The 17,865-nt window shown below is 40.7% G+C and overlaps 1 protein-coding gene across 10 annotated transcripts in view; it reads right to left on the bottom strand.

Annotated features, from left to right (window-relative positions):
* KCNMB2 (potassium calcium-activated channel subfamily M regulatory beta subunit 2) overlaps window positions 1-17,865 on the bottom strand; it is a 381,704-nt gene that overhangs the window by 59,953 nt on the left and 303,886 nt on the right. Inside the window, exon 1 of one of the 10 annotated variants that reach the window (XM_039355435.1) lies at window positions 15,830-15,848. The exons of the other annotated variants lie outside the window; for them this stretch is intronic. The gene's annotated coding sequence lies outside the window, so the exon portion shown is untranslated. Of the gene's footprint in view, window positions 1-15,829; window positions 15,849-17,865 lie in introns of those variants that run through there. 10 annotated transcript variants of the gene reach the window in all.

Raw genomic sequence — 17,865 nt, 5'->3', positions numbered from 1 at the left:
GTTAGTCTCTTCCTGGAAGACAAGTAGGACACTGATAGAATTTTGTCAATTTCACCTTGTAAGTTTGGAAACTTAAAGACAGTGTGGGAAGGATTTCTATCAATGTTTCAAATAGTGGCAAACAGAAAACCTGTTGCCATTAGAACTAGCCTGCAGTTGAACTTTCTTGTCCAAATATTAGGATTCAGTTCCAGAACTGCTTTTTATCTGGTGCAAAGTCCTCTTCTAGAAATGCTCTACATATTTTAAATATTTATGCTGACCTAGGCTAAATATTGCTCCAATATAAATTTTTATAGGCTAAAAACTGTACACCCACATTTTCTAAATGTGCCTGAAAAGTGAAGCTCTTCTTTTATCCACCCAAATATTATCCCCACTTGTCTGCAGAGATTCTCAGTCATCCAGATCATGGTTGTCTCAAAGGTGCTTTTTCAAAAAAACAGCTGGACTTTGTTTTTTTTTCCCTTGAAGATGTTTCGCTTCTCATCCAAGAAGCTTCTTCAGTTCTTGGATAAGAAGTGAAACATTTTCAAAGAAAAAAACCCCCAAGGAAGTCCAGTTGTCTTGGAAAAAAACACCTTCAGAACTTCAGAACTGAAGAAGCTACTTGGATGAGAAGTGAAGTGTCTTCAAGGAAAAAAACAACAAAGTCCAGTTGCCTTTTCAAAAAGCTCCTTTGGGATGTTTTTCCCCACTTGAAAAAGTTGTAAAAGCTAAAGGTGAAGGAGTCCCTGCGGATTTTACTCCGCTAGTCGTTGCCAACTATAGGAGGTGGTGCTCATCTCCATTTCAAGGCCATTGAGCCAGCGCTGTCTGAAGACATTTCCATGGTTATGTGACCAGCATGATGTCACAGAGTGCTGTTACTTTCCCATTGAAATGGTACCTATTTATCTACTTGCATTGTTATGCTTTTGAACTGTTGCTTGGCAGGAGCTGGGGTGAGGATGGGACTCATCCGGTCATGTGCAGCTCAGATCTTGAACCTGTGCTGCCGGCTTTCCAGCCAACAAACCCAATGCCCCTTCTCTGACCCATGTTAAAATTCAGAATCTGGAAACCAGATTTCCATTGGTTTCTCCTGCAAATCATGCCTAGTAATGTGTCTTGTGACATATTCCTTCCCATACCAAATTTGTGAGATTTTCACAACATTTTTACATTTTACTGAAGACCACCCACATCCTCTAAATATTTTTTTCCCACCAAGACATTTTTATCTTCTGTATTAAAAGTGTTACACATGCACTCATCGCAAACAAAAGAATTCTTATTTCCTGACATTCCAAAAATTTACTTCAAACATTCCTGCAAATGGAAGTTGCAGTGAAGGCTTGAAAATGTCTTGAAAGCACCTATTTAGTCAACACTGAAAAAGCTACAGTCTTGCGCAGTCATTAGCAAAACATACACATACACTATATGTGCTCCACAAACTGCCAAGCAAAAATAAGAATCAATTATACAACAACATTTTGACTTCTTGCCTAAAACAAGACATTTATAACATTGAATTAATTTGCCAACAACTAGAATAAACTGAAATCCACAGGCAAATAAGAAATCTCAGGGAGGAGAAGGGAGGGGTTAGGATGTTGTTGTTTCTCTTTAATTCTTCTTGGAGTTTTTTGTTTTACACATGGTACATAAACAGAATGCAAAAAAAAAAAAAAAGAGAGAGAACACAATCCATTATCAAGAGCTTAAAACAAGATCAGATAATACTTTGAGATGGGTAAAGATAGCTACAGAATTGTGGTAGAGTGTGAACATACCTTAGCTATGGACACAGTTTCTCCTGGAATTATTCTAAAAAAAATTCCTCTGTGAAAAATGTAAGTCTAAATTGGTGTTTTGAAAAAATCTCTGAATGGGGAAAAGGCATCTCCAGAAGCAACTATGGAAGCTTGCCATCATATTATATATACTTGGCTCAACAGTAGTAACTGTGAGAGGGATCTTAGAATCCTAGTGGACAATCACTTAAATATGAGCCAGCAGTGTGCTGCAGCTGCCAAAAAAGCCAACTCAGTGCTGGGCTGCATTAACAGAGGGATAGAATCAAGATCATGTGAAGTGTTAATATCACGTTACAATGCCTTGGTAAGGCCAGACTTGGAATACTGCATCCAGTTTTGGTCACCACAATGTAAAAAAGAAGCTGAGACTCTAGAAAGAGTACAGAGAAGAGCAACAAAACTGATTAGGGGACTGGAGGCTAAAACATATAAGGAACGATTGCTGGAATTGGGTATGTCTAGTTTAATGAAGAGAAGGACGAGGGGTGATATTATAGCAGTGTTCCAATATCTCAGGGGCTGCCACAAAGAAGAGGGAGTCAAGCTATTCTCCAAAGCGCCTGAAGACAGGTCAAGAAGCAACAGATGGAAACTAATCAAGGAGAGAAGCAACCTAGAACTAAGAAGAAACTTCCTGACAGTTAGAACAATTAACCAATGGAACAACCTGCCTCCAGAAGTGGTGAATACTCCAACACTGGAAGTTTTTAAGAAGAGACTGGACAGTCACCTGTCTGAAATGGTATAGGGTTTCCTGCCTGAGCAGGGGGTTGGACTCGATGACCTCCAAGGTCCCTCCCAACTTTATTATTATTATTATTATTATTATTATTATTATTATTATTATTATTATTATTATTATTATTATTATATGTGTCATGGTAGCATAGATAAATTCTATTGAAGCCTGAAGGAATTTGGACTATGAAGAAAATGCTCATCAAATCACTGCCACCATGTATAGGTATCTTCCACAGACAATCTAGTTCGCTTCCAAGTATATAAGGACACAGCGTTGGAAGATAGCAGTTCAAAGTGGTCTGTCAAGCATAGGGGAAATCAGAGTTTCAGACAGTTCAAATGAGTGGAAAGATTTACTGCAAGCTTAAACTCTCTACATAAATCTGAGCTACTAACAGTCAAGGGAAATGAGCAATAGCAATAGCACTACTGTGGTACAGTAGTTTATAGAGTCAGCATATTGTCCCCAACAATCTGGGTCCTCGTTTTACCCGACTTGGAAGGATAGAAGGCTGAGTTATTCTTGAGCCAGTGAGAATCGAACTGCCAAACGGCTGGCAGTCAGGAGTCAGCAGAATTAGCTGCAATACTGCAGTCTAACCACTGCACCCCCTTGGATCTTGAATGAGTGGGAGAAATGAGTGGGAGATAAGAGAAGCATTCAAGATAGGCTGGACTTAGATCTCTTGTGGGTGTGTAGGAACTCATGACTTATGATGCGCTTAACCCCTCCCTCCAGCTCAGCCTGGTCATCTCCTATATAGTCATCCTGATTGGCAAATGGTTATTTTCCTCAAGATCACAATGAAGTTATTCAACAAAAAAGAAATACAGTACACCGAATTTTTGCCAAGAAACAGCTCCATCTCATTGAGAACAATAAAAGGTTGATTTGGGTTGAGGAAGATTCTTTTATTTCTGTCTAAGTTTGTGAAATAGAATGAACAGTGCCACAAACATTGGAAAATACCCTCTAAGATAATCATGAGGTTCTGTTGGAAATCCTGAAATATGTAGATTGTGGCAGAATAAAAACTGGATGGTTGGATAGATGGATGGATGGATCTGAAATGGAACTTGGGGAAATAGTCAAGGTGTGAAGTACACAAATCACATTTTAGTGAGATAATTTAACCAAAATTGTAGCAATTGTTGTTGAATTTGCTTTCAGCACTTGAACATCTGGTGATACTTGTTTTGTAAATTGCTGACTTACATGGAAGAGTAAACCTACAAGGAAATGTATGAAATGTTCTAGAAATCCATAAACCAGAAATGGAAAGAACCTGCAAAACATGGAACTGAAGAGAAGATCAGTAATTTCTGCTGTAAACCCTGATGCTGACCTGGAAGAAAAAAAAAATCTGGATTGCATTCACTTCCAAAAGAAAACATGCAGCCTATGCATGCTCCATGGTAGCCAAAATAGTAGAGAATCTGATTTCTTTTTAAAAAATTTATTCTACATATACAATTAAAAATATATGCATGGTTCCTTTAAAAATGAATTTTAGCTCCAGTTTTGTTTTTATTTATTTATTTAGCCAATTTACATAGCTACCCTTTTCACAAAAAGTGACCCCGGATGCAGTACAAGCATATTAACAATTGAGGGGTCCTTGGTGCTCTCTGAGCTTGGTTGTTTTCTTGCAGACATTTCATTATCTAACTAGGTACCATCATCAGTACTAGAAGGTACAATTACCTATTTGCATAAATTACCAATTTGGGTAATGAAATGTCTGCATGAAAACAACCAACTACAGAGATCACCAAGGACCCCACAGTTCAACCCTGCGCTACAAATATTCTCTTCTATTGGTACCATAAAACAATTTTAAACCCTAAATACTCAAACATAAATAAACAAACATAAAAAACCCAAGATGGCCAGAGGAAAAAATGTCATTTGACATCACCTTGTATGCTCACCAGGAGATCCCAAGGTTGATGGGACAAACAAGATTGAGACTCATTTTGTTGCAAAATGGCAGATTGTATATTTCCATAGAAGAAGCATTTACGTGAAAGCTTGATACATTTTCTATCAAAGATGGCACTTTAAGATGAGACCTACCTGTAGGATACCAACATTAAGAGCTGCCTTGTCTAATTTCCCTTTTTGCCCCTCACAGGATCCAGCGTAACTTAATTTGTATCATGTTTAGGAAGCACATTTTACTGTCAGCAAAAGGCTAAGGTGCAGGGGGAGTGAAATGTATAGCAATATTATGATAGAGCATAAAAAGAGAAGGTACGAGCAATACTTTGCAAGGAATAGTTTTCAAGTCAATTCCTAAGTCCCTGTAGTAAAAACTGGGAAGATTCCTGCTGAGAGCCATCATCTATCATCTCAGATAATCAATTTGCCTAACCAAGCATGCCCGGCTGAGGAATTCTGGGAGTTGAAATCCACAAGTCATAAAAGAGCCAAGTTTGAAGACTCCTGGTCTAATCCATCATATTTTCCCATCATGCATTTCTGCCTGGTGGAAGACCACTGATGTCACCAGAGGTAATAGTAAAAGTAGTAAAGTTGGAAGGGACCTTGGAGGTCATCTAGTCCAACCCCCTGCTCAGGCAGGAAACCCTACACCATTTTGGACAAATGGCTGTCCAGTCTCTTCTTAAAAACTTCCAGTGTTGGAGCATTTACTGCTTCTGGAGGCAGGCTGTTCCACTGATTAATTGTTCTCACTGTCAGGAAGTTTCTCCTTAGTGGAACTGAATTCTTAGACCCTTTTTGAATTGGGCAGGGGTTAATTTTAACAAAATTGTGCAATTTTTACAGCTTAAAAAAAGTACAGGAACAGCCTTTCTTACATCTTAGAAGTCAGGTATTGAACTGAAGGCAGAAATAGGAACAGCACCAGGTCATTATTGCCTTCGGGGCTCGGTCTCCGAACTTTTGTCTTTTTGCTGGATATTGTTAAGGAGACATATGAAAGTCTCGAAGGTACAAAGGAAACTGGTGAACTTTGGAGGTGGACACGGATGTCAAACTCACGTTCAAAGCCAGCTTTGCTTGTTCCAGACAAGATAGGGTCGAGCAGAACATTGAGCTAAAGTCTGAGGCTTTTTGGAAAAGGAATTAATGTGGAGCACTTTTGTTGTGAAATGCAATCAGTAAACTGACCTGATCTTAAATGTGCTCCTTATTGTGGTTTCACAGCCCTTCCTTGGAAGCAACTAGCAGTGAAACAAAGACAATAACTGGCAGGTGACCTAATCCAAAACATATTCAATGTTGGGACATTACTGTTATTGGCTTCTTTTTTTGGCTAATTTAACTTCTTTGTTTCCTTTTTAAGGGATGTTTGTTTACAATATTGTTGCGTCCTTCGCGAAATGGCAAGACACGAGAAGCAGTTGTAGTTCTCAAGACTTCTTTATTCTTAGTTCAGCTTACAGTTAGAAGTCACACAGCAACGCCCAAAACTCCTGGCCTCTTATATAGGCCATTCCCGGGTCAATCTGCAACTTTTGGCGCGCCAGCACTTGCGCATGCGCACAAGTACTGGCGACAGCCTGTCAGGTCCCGGGCAACTTGCACCTGCCCAGGACCGTTTGCAATGCCCCGAGCCTGCTTGCACAGGCCCAGGACATAACAAATATAGCATGTGAAAATAGAATAAAACTGGAAGATACCTTGGAGATCTTCTAGTCCAGCCCCCCCCCCCCCCGCTTAAGCAGGAGAACCTATACCATCTCAGAGAAGTGACTGTCTAGCCTGTTCTTAAAAACCTCCAGTGATGGAGTGCCCACAATTTCTGGGGTAAGCTGTTCCACTGGTTGATTGTCCTCACTGTCAGGAACTTTCTCCTTAATTCCAGGTTGCTTCTCTCTTTGTTCAGTTTCCAAGTATTGTTTCTTGTCCTGCCTTCTGATGCTTTGGAGAATAACGTGACCCCCTCAAATACTTCTTTCTTCTTTTCTTTAGACTAGCCAAACCCAAGTCCCACAGCCATTCTTCGTATGTTTTAGTCTCCAGACCTTTGATCATCTTAGTTGCTCTTCTCTGATTTTTTCCCCAAAGTCTCAACATCTTTTTTGTGATATGGTGACCAAAATTGGCTGTGGTATTCCAGGTGTGGTCTCACTAGGGTTTTATAAAGCGGTACTAATTTGGCGGGTTGAAATTTCTTCTGTGTACTATATAGCAATTATCACTTAACTAGCCAACTATCCTGGAGCCCTGGCAAAAAACCTTTTCTCCCGACTGTCAACTAATTCTAGTCACTTAGGGATGTCCCTTTCCTGGTTTATCCTCCTAATCATCTTTTGTAATGGAAAAATCACAGGGACACAACAGCATCTTTTTTTATAGCTTAGCTTTGATCATTTCTCTGGAGCCATATTAACTTAGTAAAACTAGATTATAGATATTCTATTGGTGTTCTCAGGAAATGTCATACACAGGATGCTTAATTGCCTTCAGACTACGTGGTCATTAGTGCCTTCTTTCTCCGCGAAGGCTGAAATGTTGATGATTCATGAATATGTGGCATCAAGTCAGTGTCAGCTCTTAGCAATCACATAGACAGATGTTCTCCATTATGATCTGTCCCTAACTTTGTCCTTCCATCTCAGAATAACAGAGTTGGAAGAAAACCCTGTACTCTTTCAGACAAATCTCTTCTTAAAAACTTCCAGTGTTTATTTATTTATTTATGAGACTTATATACCGCTTTAAGTGCAAGCACTCTCTAAGCGGTGTACACCAGTAAGCAATGTATATATATATATATTTACATTGCCCCCAACAATCTGGGTCCTCATTTTACCTACCTCGGAAGGATGGAAGGCTGAGTCAACCTTGAGCCGGTGAGATTTGAACCGCTGACCTGCTAAACACAGTCAGCTAAAGTGGCCTGCAGTACTGCACTCTAACTGCTGCGCCACCTCGGCTCTTGTTAGTGTTAGAGCACCCACAACTTCTGGAGGCAAGTTGTTCCACTGATTAATTGTTCCAACTGTCAGGAAATTTCTCCTTAGTTCTAGGTTGATTCTCTCCTTGATTAGCTTCCATTCATTGTTTCTTGTCCTGCCTTCAGTTGCTTTGGAAAATAGGTTGACTCCTCTTCTTTAGATATTGGAACACCGCTATCATGTCACTTCTAGTCCTACTTTTCAGACATACCCAATTCCAGCAACCATTCTTTATATGTTTTAGCCTCCAGTCTCCTAATCATTTTTGTTGCTGTACTTTTTCTAAAGCCTCAGCATTTTTTTCACATCATGGCAACAAAAGCAATCTCAGTTCTTCAATTTCAGAAGAACAGAATAACAGAATTGGAATATCCCAATGCTATACCCATTGCCACAGTAACTGAGTTCATCCACCTTGTAGGAATGCTGAAAACTACCTGCAAAATTAATTTTGGGTGACACACATTTTTGATCTCTAAGCAGGGTGAATGAAATTCTACAAGAGTGCCCTTTTACAATGTGTTAAGCCTCTGGGTGCATTAATGTACCTATTCCAAAAGGTTGCCCAAAAAATTAGGAGGAAAAAAAATCAGCCTGTAAATTTCACTGTGGTGGCATCATTGAATCATGCTTCTAGCTATATAATTGGATTTAGAGCCAGTTTGGTGTAGCAGTTAAGAAACTAGAATTTGGCAAACTGCGAGTACTAGTCCCATTTTAGGCATAAAGCTGACCTTGAGCCAGTCATCTCTCTAAGCCCCAGGGAGGAGGCAATGGCAAGCCAGTTCTGAAAAACCTTGCAGGAACGTGTCCAGGAACTTTCTGAGAATTGGACATGCTTGAAGAGAAGAAAAAATAATATTATTGGATATCCGAAGAAAATGTAAACAGTTGTGTTATAATTTGGACTGTTATCCTAGATTAGTAAAATCTGGTTTGCTGGAAGAAAAATAGAAAGATGGGTGAAATGAAGTGGTATTTTTTTCTATTTTCAAGGATAAGGAAGCAGCTAACTTGAAAAAGACTGGTGGACCTAAAGTGAAAAGAGAGACTTGTAAATGTGTATGTATAGTTTAATGAAAAGAAGGACTAGGGTGAAATGATTGCAGCGTTCCAATATCTAAGGGGCATCCACAAAGAAGAGGGAGTCAACCTATTCTCCAAAGGACCTGAAGGCAGGACATGAACTAATTAAAGAAAGAAGCAACCTAGAACTAAGGAGAAATTTCCTAACAGAACAATTAATCAGTGGAACGACTTGCCTCCAGAAGTTGTGAGTGCTCCAATACTGGAGGTTTTTAATAAGAGACTGGACAACCATTTGTCTGAAATGGTCCAGGGTTTCCTGTTTGAGCAGGGGGTTGGATTAGAAGACCTCCAAGATCCCTTCCAGCTCTGTTATTCCATTGTTCTGTATTTCTCCTATCTAGAGCCATCAGCAGTAAAGAACAAGATAGCTCTCATAGATGAATATTGGATGAAGTGCTGGATGACTCAACAGTACATCAAAGCTTTGCATAATGTTGGAATCTGCCACCACTTGTATGCTAGGCTGGGTGTAAAAGAAGATGCGGTTGCCTATGATTTAAGGTGCTAGAATACGAAGAATGTTTATGCGACAGGATGGGGTAAAGTGAAGTGCGATTTAAATCCCATGGACTGCGATACAACAGGCATAGCCTTGTCGTTAATGCAAAAGGAATGATTTATTTACTAAGCACATTTCCATAAAGCAGTCAGCCTACGAAACAAATTTCAGTCTCCCCACAGAAGACGACATGTGTGTGGGGAATGGAAAATGAGCACTTCTTCAATGAAATGTTAGTTGAAGTCCCTTCCTGCCATCTCAACGTGGGAAAATTATTAGTGCCATAAAGATTCATCTGCATTTTTTTCTCATTCACTTGGATGAGAGAAATTTGCTTTTGGAAGTTTACTTCAAAGAAAAAAGAAATACATTGGGTAGAATATTCATGGTGGAATGAATGCTTTTGAGCTTGTTTCGGCATAAGCTGGTTCAGGGATATAGGAGAGGGCCTAATCTTTTCCTGTACAACCATCCTCCTTGGTCTATTGCTGTCTTGGCCTTTCAGAAAAGGAATCTATCATGAATCAATTCTTGCCTAAGATTTTTTAAATTGTACAGTGTGGGCAGCCAGGAAGGGGCAGAACAATGGAAGGATATATACAGGTAGTACTTGCCTTACGACCACAATTGAGCCCAAGATTTCTGTTGCTAAGTGAGACATTTGTTAACTGAGTTTTGCCCCATTTTATGACCTTTCTTGCCACAGCTGTTAAGTGAATCACTGCAGTTGTTAAGTTAGTAGCATGGTTGTTAACTTAGGGGATCACATGACCTTGGGAAACAGCTATGATCATGAGTATGAACTGGTTGTCAAGCATCTGAATTTTGATCACATGATCCTGGGGTGGCTACAAAGGTCGTAAGTGTGAAAAATGGTCATCACTCACTTTTGACAGTGCCGTTGTAACTTTGAACGGTCACTAAATGAACTGTTGTAAGTCGAGGACTACCTGTGCAGTAACAGAAAAAAACATCAACAGAAGCACTGTCAAGGGAGTGACTGGTCCTTGTCCTTGTGATTGTTGCAGCATTGCAGGGAGATCAGGAAATCCAGACAGTTCAAATGGGTATAAAGATTTATTGCAAAATTAAGTTCTCTACAAGAATCTGAACTACTAACAGCCACAGTGAATTGGGGGTAGATAAGAGTCAAAGGAACTCAAGGTGGGTGGGACTTAGATCTCTTGTGGGGGCAAAGGAACTCATGACTGACTACGCATTTGACCCCTCCCTCGGGCTCAGCCTGGTCATCTCCTACAAGCACCTCCAATGAGAAGTGCATTCCCAAATGTCATCCAGAGAAATTAAAAAAAAACAATCTCAGGTACCCAGAGAAGAAACAAAGTCAATCAGCTCTTGGTCATCTCTTGATTGGATTACTGTAACACGATTTACACGGGGCTACCCTTGATGAGTGTTTGAAAGCTACAACTGCTACAGAACACAGCAGCATGAACATTGCTGGAGGTCCCTTAGGTGGTACATGTAACACTGCTGTTGCGCAAGTTGCACAGGTTGTCAGTCTATTTTCAAGCCCAATTCAAGGTGCTGGCTATCACCTTTAAAGCCCTTTATGGCATGGGTCCAGGGTACCTGAATGGCTATCTCACCCCATGGGACTGGCCTATCCCACTTGCTCCAGAGGATGAAATCTGCTTCAGATCCCTTCTGCCAAAGAATTTTGGCTGGCGGGGTCCAGAAGCCCACCAGCCTTTTCTGCTGTGGCTTGTCAATGGGGAAGATGGCAGGAGAGCAAGCAGACATACAATAGGCTTGCCTCCAGAGGTTGTGGATGCTCCATCCCTGGAGGCTTTTAAGAAGAGACAGGACAGCCACTTGTCTGAAATGATACAGGGTCTCCTGTTTTAGCAGGGGGTTGGATGGAAAGACCTTGAAGGCCAAGTCCAACTCTGTTATTCTGTTATCCTTTTCTTTTTCTTCCAAGCTAATCCAGAAGCCTTTAACAGATCTTTAACAAACTGTAGAAAGATTATATTTGCACTCATGGGAACTTAGAAGCACAGCTTCCAAACCATTTTCAATGAGTGCAAAGACATAGAATTAAATCAATGATTACAGGTAGTCTTTGACATCATCATCATCATCATCATCATCATCATCATCATCATCATCATAATAATAATAATAATAATAATAATACAAATTCGCTATTAGTCAATTGCAAAAGGCGGCCTTACTAGGAACTGCTTCCATCCTGCGACGATACCTGTAATACCATCAAACATCCACATCTGCCTATCCCAGGTCCTGGGTAAGGACTCGATAGGTAGACAAAATGCCAAATCCAGTCTGAACATCTGGCTGACTGTGCAATGATCGATAATAATTAATAATAATAATAATAATAATAAGAATACTCCCAGTGAGGCACTACCTTGACGTGGTTGTGGGGCTTGTGTACTCTGAGGAAGATGAGAGCTATGCCAGAGGTTCAACCATACTGGACAGGTCTCATCAGAGGAGTCAGACAAAGAGTGTCTCTCCCATAAAAAATATGGTGAGACGTAAATTTCAGAATGCCATACCGGCTCGGACGTCGCCCGGGTTAACAAGGTCCGCACTAGATATTGGAGTTCCTGGATATCTGGTGAAAAATGGGTTACAGGACTCAGGACTGTTGGCTGAGCAACCAGGGCCAGCAGCTGCAGAACTACTGGAAGAAAAGGTGTTTACCCGTCGCAGATACACAGTGATGGAAAACAAAGAAATAATGATCTGTTACTACAGATCAAGTCCAACAAGAAGAGGATATCTAAAACGAATGCACCAGTTCTGGAAAGAACAACATCCAGAATCAGAAATAACAGAACAGAGACTAGCAGATCAACGCCGATTTATAACACGAAATAAAATATTCACAGAAACAGAATTGGACGAACTGCAAAGGTTTACCCAGGGCAAAGAAATCAAAGCCTTACCAGAAGTAATTCAGAATGTAGAGGCAAACCAGGGGGAGTTGGCAGTGAAGGAATCTAGCAGAGATATACAACTGTTCTCATTTGGAAACCAGGCACCTCTACCTCAGGAAGAACAAAACCCTCTAACTAAAGAAATAAAAGAATTGAAACAAAGAATAACTGAGCATCTAGAACAGCACAAAAACAACAGAATAAGGCTACCTGCATTGAAGCTTGTTCCAAAGAAACAGCTAGCACAAGCATTAAAAGATGCAAATACTGCAATATCAAGTATAAGCACCAATTCATTGCAAGAAACAAACCAACTAATGTACAGCACAGCTGCAGTTATAACAGAATACCTGGGATGCAAAATCAACAAAGAAGAAAAACAAACAAACAGTGCACCAGAAAAATGGAAGGTTAGACTAGAAAATAAGATCAGCAAGTTAAGATCACATGCAAGCAAGCTAGAACAGATGAAAGAAAAGAAGCTGAAGAACAAGAAGACCAAAGAATACCTAATCAAGAAATACCACTTAGAAACAAGGAAGATCAAGGAAGCACTGGAAATAATAAAGCAACAAATAACAGCTATAGCCAGGAAAATCAGTAGATATGAAGCTCGAATTGCAAACTATAGGCAGAACCTCCAATTTCAATCCAATCAGAAACGTTTCTACCAATCCATCAATGGAGAAACTGCAAGGAATCAGTCAGTACCTGACAAGGAAGAAACAGTGCAGTTCTGGAAGCAGATATGGGATAACCCAAAGAAATACAACAAGGATGCGGCTTGGTTAAAAGAGGTGGATGCAAATAAAACAGAAGTTGAAATGAAAGAACTAGTAATAACAACAAAAATGGTAGAAAAAAGAGCAAAGAAAATCAAAAATTGGTCAGCACCAGGTGAAGATGAACTGCATGGGTTTTGGTTGAAACATCTAACTGTTATACACCCACTCATTGCCAAGCAATTCAACAATATACTACAAGGAGGAGAAATTGAAAAGTGGCTAACAACTGGGAAAACCTACCTAATAATGAAAAATCCAGCAAAAGGGGCAACACCAGGTAACTACAGGCCAATTACCTGCTTACCAACAACTTTCAAATTACTAACTGGTGTAGTAGCTGATGCAGTGCAACAGCATCTAGTTGAAAACAATCTCTTTCCACCTGAGCAGAAAGGAAACCGCCCCAATAGCAGAGGAACAAAAGATCAACTCCTAATAGACAAAATGATCTTGGAAAACTGCAAGAGAAGGAAGACCAACCTGAATGTGGCATGGATTGACTACAAAAAGGCATTTGACTCTCTGCCACATGATTGGATAATAAAGTGCCTAGAAATAACAGGAGTCAGTAGAAACATCAGAAAATTTGTGCAAAGATCGATGGCACAATGGAAGACACAGTTGCAGATCAATGGTGAGAGGCTGGGAGAGGTTAATATCAAGAGAGGAATATTTCAAGGAGATTCATTATCACCATTACTATTTGTTATTGCACTGTTTCCTCTGTCAACAATACTGAATAACTCAGGACATGGCTATCAAACATCAAAAACATCTGCCAGACTATCCCACCTCCTTTATATGGATGATCTGAAGCTGTATGGAAAAACATCATCTGAAATAGAATCGCTGCTCAACACTGTCCGTATATATAGCCAAGATATTGTAATGGAGTTTGGCTTGGACAAATGTGCCACACTTACTATCAAACAAGGAAAAATAATGAAAACTGAAGGAATCAAGATGCCCCACGAAAATAACATTAAGAGTCTGGATGAGGAAGAGTACTACAAATACTTGGGTATCCTTCAAGCTGACAACATCAAGCACACTGAAGTCAAGAAAAAGATTAGAGGTGAATACATCAAGAGAGTGAAGAAGATCTTAAAATCCAAACTCAATGGAGGAAATACCATAAAGGCAATCAACACCTGGGCAATCCCAGTCATTAGGTACACAGCTGGAATAGTGGACTGGACTCAAGCAGAACTAAAAGCAATGGATAGGCAGACCAGAAAAATAATGACAATGAATCATGCCCTTCATCCACGCAGTGACATTGATAGACTTTATCTACCAAGGCAAATAGGTGGGCGTGGAATGCTACAAGTACATCAGATGGTTGAAGAAGAAAAAATGGCTTTGGAAGAATATCTGAAGAACAATGATGAAGATGCACTGAAATTAGTATATCAGGAAGGCTTACTAACTACTGGAGAGACCAAACTGGCCTTCAAGAAAGACCAAATGAAGAACAGAATAGAGGCATGGGAAGACAAAGCACTACATGGCCAATACATGAAAAAAATAGCTGGGAAAGCAGATAACAATAAAACCTGGCAATGGCTAAGAGCAGGAAAATTGAAGAAAGAGACCGAGGGACTAATTCTGGCTGCACAAGACCAAGCCTTAAGGACAAATGCATACAAAGTCAAAATTGAGAAGACAGCAACAGACAGTAAGTGCCGCCTATGCAAAGAAGCTGAAGAAACAGTGGACCACTTGGTAAGCTGTTGCAAGAAGATTGCACAAACTGATTACAAGCAGCGGCATGACAAAGTAGCAACAATGGTGCATTGGAAGATCTGCAAAAAATATCATTTGCCTGTAAGCAAAAACTGGTGGGATCATAAAATAGAGAAAGTCATAGAAAATGATAAAATTAAACTGCTCTGGGACTTCAGAATTCAAACAGACAAGCACCTGCAACATAACACCCCAGACTTAACAATTGTCGATAAGAAAGACAAAAAAGTCTGGATAGTGGACGTGGCAGTGCCTGGAGATAGCAGAATAGAAGAGAAAGAACTGGAGAAGATAACAAAATACAAAGACCTACAAATAGAAATAGAAAGACTGTGGCAAAAGCAAGCAAGGGTAGTACCAATAGTCATAGGCTCCTTGGGTGCAATCCCAAAACAACTGGAGCACCACTTGAACACCATTGGCATTGACAAATTCGCTATTAGTCAATTGCAAAAGGCGGCCTTATTAGGAACTGCTTCCATCCTGCGACGATATCTGTAATACCATCAAACATCCACATCTGCCTATCCCAGGTCCTGGGTAAGGACTCGATAGGTAGACAAAATGCCAAATCCAGTCTGAACATCTGGCTGACTGTGCGATGATCGATAATAATAATAATAATAAAAAACAACTTTATTGTCACTTTGAAAGTACACCAATCGGAATACATCAAAATGAAATTTCGTTGTATACAGCTCTCCAAGGGTCACCACCTCTGATATACACTCCTTGTTCGTGGCCAGCTCAAGTTACAGATCTTCCATTTTAGTCTCTAGGGAGCGAACGATGGCAAACAGGACAGATGGAAGTGGAGCTCCATGTGGATTATCCCTCAAATTAGCTTGTATTCCTGCACGACAACCACGCCTCCTTTTCTTTTTGTGATCTTGTCTCTTCCACCTTTTCCTTAAAGAGGCCTCACTCTTTTTCACCCCTGGAGCATGCTGCAGCCACCTCCAATTCCTCCAAATGCCTCTGGGCCTGCCGACAGCCTCATCCAGTTCCTTCGCTTCATAAGCCCCAAGACCACCTCTCCTCTGCCTCCTTTGGAAACAGCCCTTATTTGCAATAGAATCCGTCGCTGGGCCAGCAGTCAGATATTGCTGCCGGCAGAACAATTTCAAACAGCACCAACGACTTTCAACGGTCTCACAAACAGCTCCGAAACAGTTAGAAACTCGCCATGCCAGCAAAGATTGTCAGTTGTATGTTGTATGCTATCTTAGTTCCACCACATTGCTCAAACACATTAAAACCTTCCTGATCATGTGGCCTATATCCCTTAATATCCCTCCCATAACTCACCTTTGAGAGCCAATGCAGCCGCAGCCGATCCAGGCGCCGCCATCTTAGAACTCTGAAAATAGTTCTTACAACCACTTGCTTAATGACTGTTTGAACAACCCTGAAAAAAAAAGTCACTTATGACCAGTCCTTGTCCTTGTGATCATTGCAGCGTCCTTGTGACGACGTGATCAAAATTTAGTTGCTTGGCAACCAGCATGACTTTACAATCGTTGCATCATCCTGGGGTCGCATAATCACCACTTACACTCTTCCCAGAGGGCTTCCAACAAGCAAAGTCAGTAGGGAAGCTGGATTTGTTTAACAACTGCATAATTTGCTTAATGAGCATGGCGATCCACTTAATGACCGCAGCTAAAAAGGTCATAAAATTGTGTGTGCTTTATTTAATGACTGCATTACTTAGCAATGGAAATTCTAGTCCCAATGGGGACCCTAAGTTGAGGGCTATCTGCATTGATTCCTTGAAATGAGATACTAGCTTTGGTTATACATTAGGGTCACCTGATCTCGGGTGCAAAATTATGGATGGCCAAGAGATTAAAAAAAAAACTGGCTTGAAAGAGATACAAAAAACATTGCTAGCTAGTGATTTGGATTTCTGACACCATTAGAAATACACCGTGTCTCTAAAAGATTTGGAAAGTTGTCCTGAAAAGGTCAATTTTCATATGGTGGTAAGAATTGAGCACTGATGATGTTACCTAGTTTGGGTATGAAAGATTTGCAAGAAAACTACCAAGCTTAAAGAGCACCAAGGACCCCTCATTTCAGCCCTGAGCTACAAATATTCTCCTTTAATGGAGCTTTTTCCTACATGTCAGCTCTGTGTTTTAACTGTAGGGGTTGTGATAAGAATTAAGCACTTTATACATGCTACATGGCTGTACATTTCATAGAATTAGAGAGTGGGAGAAATAATTTAGGATAGTGAATCTAATCTTCTGCTCCATGCAAGAACTCAACTCTTCTTTTATGCACTTTTTTGGAGCAGATATTCCAAAATCCTTCTACTTGCCCATGTCTCTAGAGCAGTGGTTCTCAACGTTTGTGTGACGGCAACCCCATCACACAAACGTTCTGTGCATGCGCGCCGCCACGCGCATGGGGGCGGGGCTGCACACATGCGGCGCACTTGCGCGGTGGCGCCCCATGCACTGTGGCGCCCGTGTGGCACCCCCGTGCACGGCGCATATGCGCGGCGGCGCCCCCCATGCGCGGCGGCGCCCCCTGGTGGGAGAAAATGGCGGATCGCCTTCTTTGCCGACCCCCGAAAAATGGTCGATCGACCCCAAATGGGGTCGCGACCCATAGGTTGAGAACCGCTGCTCTAGAGCAAGGGTTTCCAAACTACTGTGCTATAACTTCCATAATATATTTGGAACAGTTATATATTACTTTTGCTGCTTCAATACCTGGAAGAAGAGAGAATTATTATGTGAAATTCCTCTCAGATATCAAAACCATCAATCACTTGCATGAGAGCTACGTTTTGTGCTGCCACAATGAAAATGGAGCAACAGCTGATGGAAGGCTGAACACGGTTGCTTTTCCTTTTCAATTATGCTTTCTGCAATCTACATTGTTGACTGGAGGAAAATACAACTGAAATTGGAACCCCAAATAAAACACTATCGGTAACTAGCTATCCTACTGGGTTTTGAACACATTCAGTGACTGGAAACTCACCACCTCTTTGGATGATTGAAAACTGAAATTATCTTTTGTTAGGAATGTCCCTCCCCTACCAGAATTCAACTGAAATCTGTTTAAATGTAACATAGCCCCATCATTCTGGGTCCTGGATTCTGGGATGTGAAGGACCAGGTCTTAATCTTCTTCTGCAAGAAGAACAAGAGAGTCTAACAAAGAAAGACTAAGGTGATTTGATAGCTGCCCTCCAATACTTGAGTAGCTGTCACAGAGAAGAAGGGGTCGACCTGTTTTCCAAAGCAGGACAAGAAGTAATGGGTAGAAGATTATTAAGAGAGATCCAACCTATAACTAAGGAGAAATTTCCTGACAGTGAGAACAAT

Source organism: Crotalus tigris, unplaced genomic scaffold, assembly GCF_016545835.1.
Source record: "Crotalus tigris isolate CLP2741 ecotype Arizona unplaced genomic scaffold, ASM1654583v1 scf7180000018690.2240587, whole genome shotgun sequence".
NCBI classification, from domain to species: Eukaryota; Metazoa; Chordata; class Lepidosauria; order Squamata; family Viperidae; genus Crotalus; species Crotalus tigris.
The sequence above is the reverse complement of the archived record's forward strand: the minus strand, read 5'-3'. Positions and strand labels throughout refer to the sequence as shown.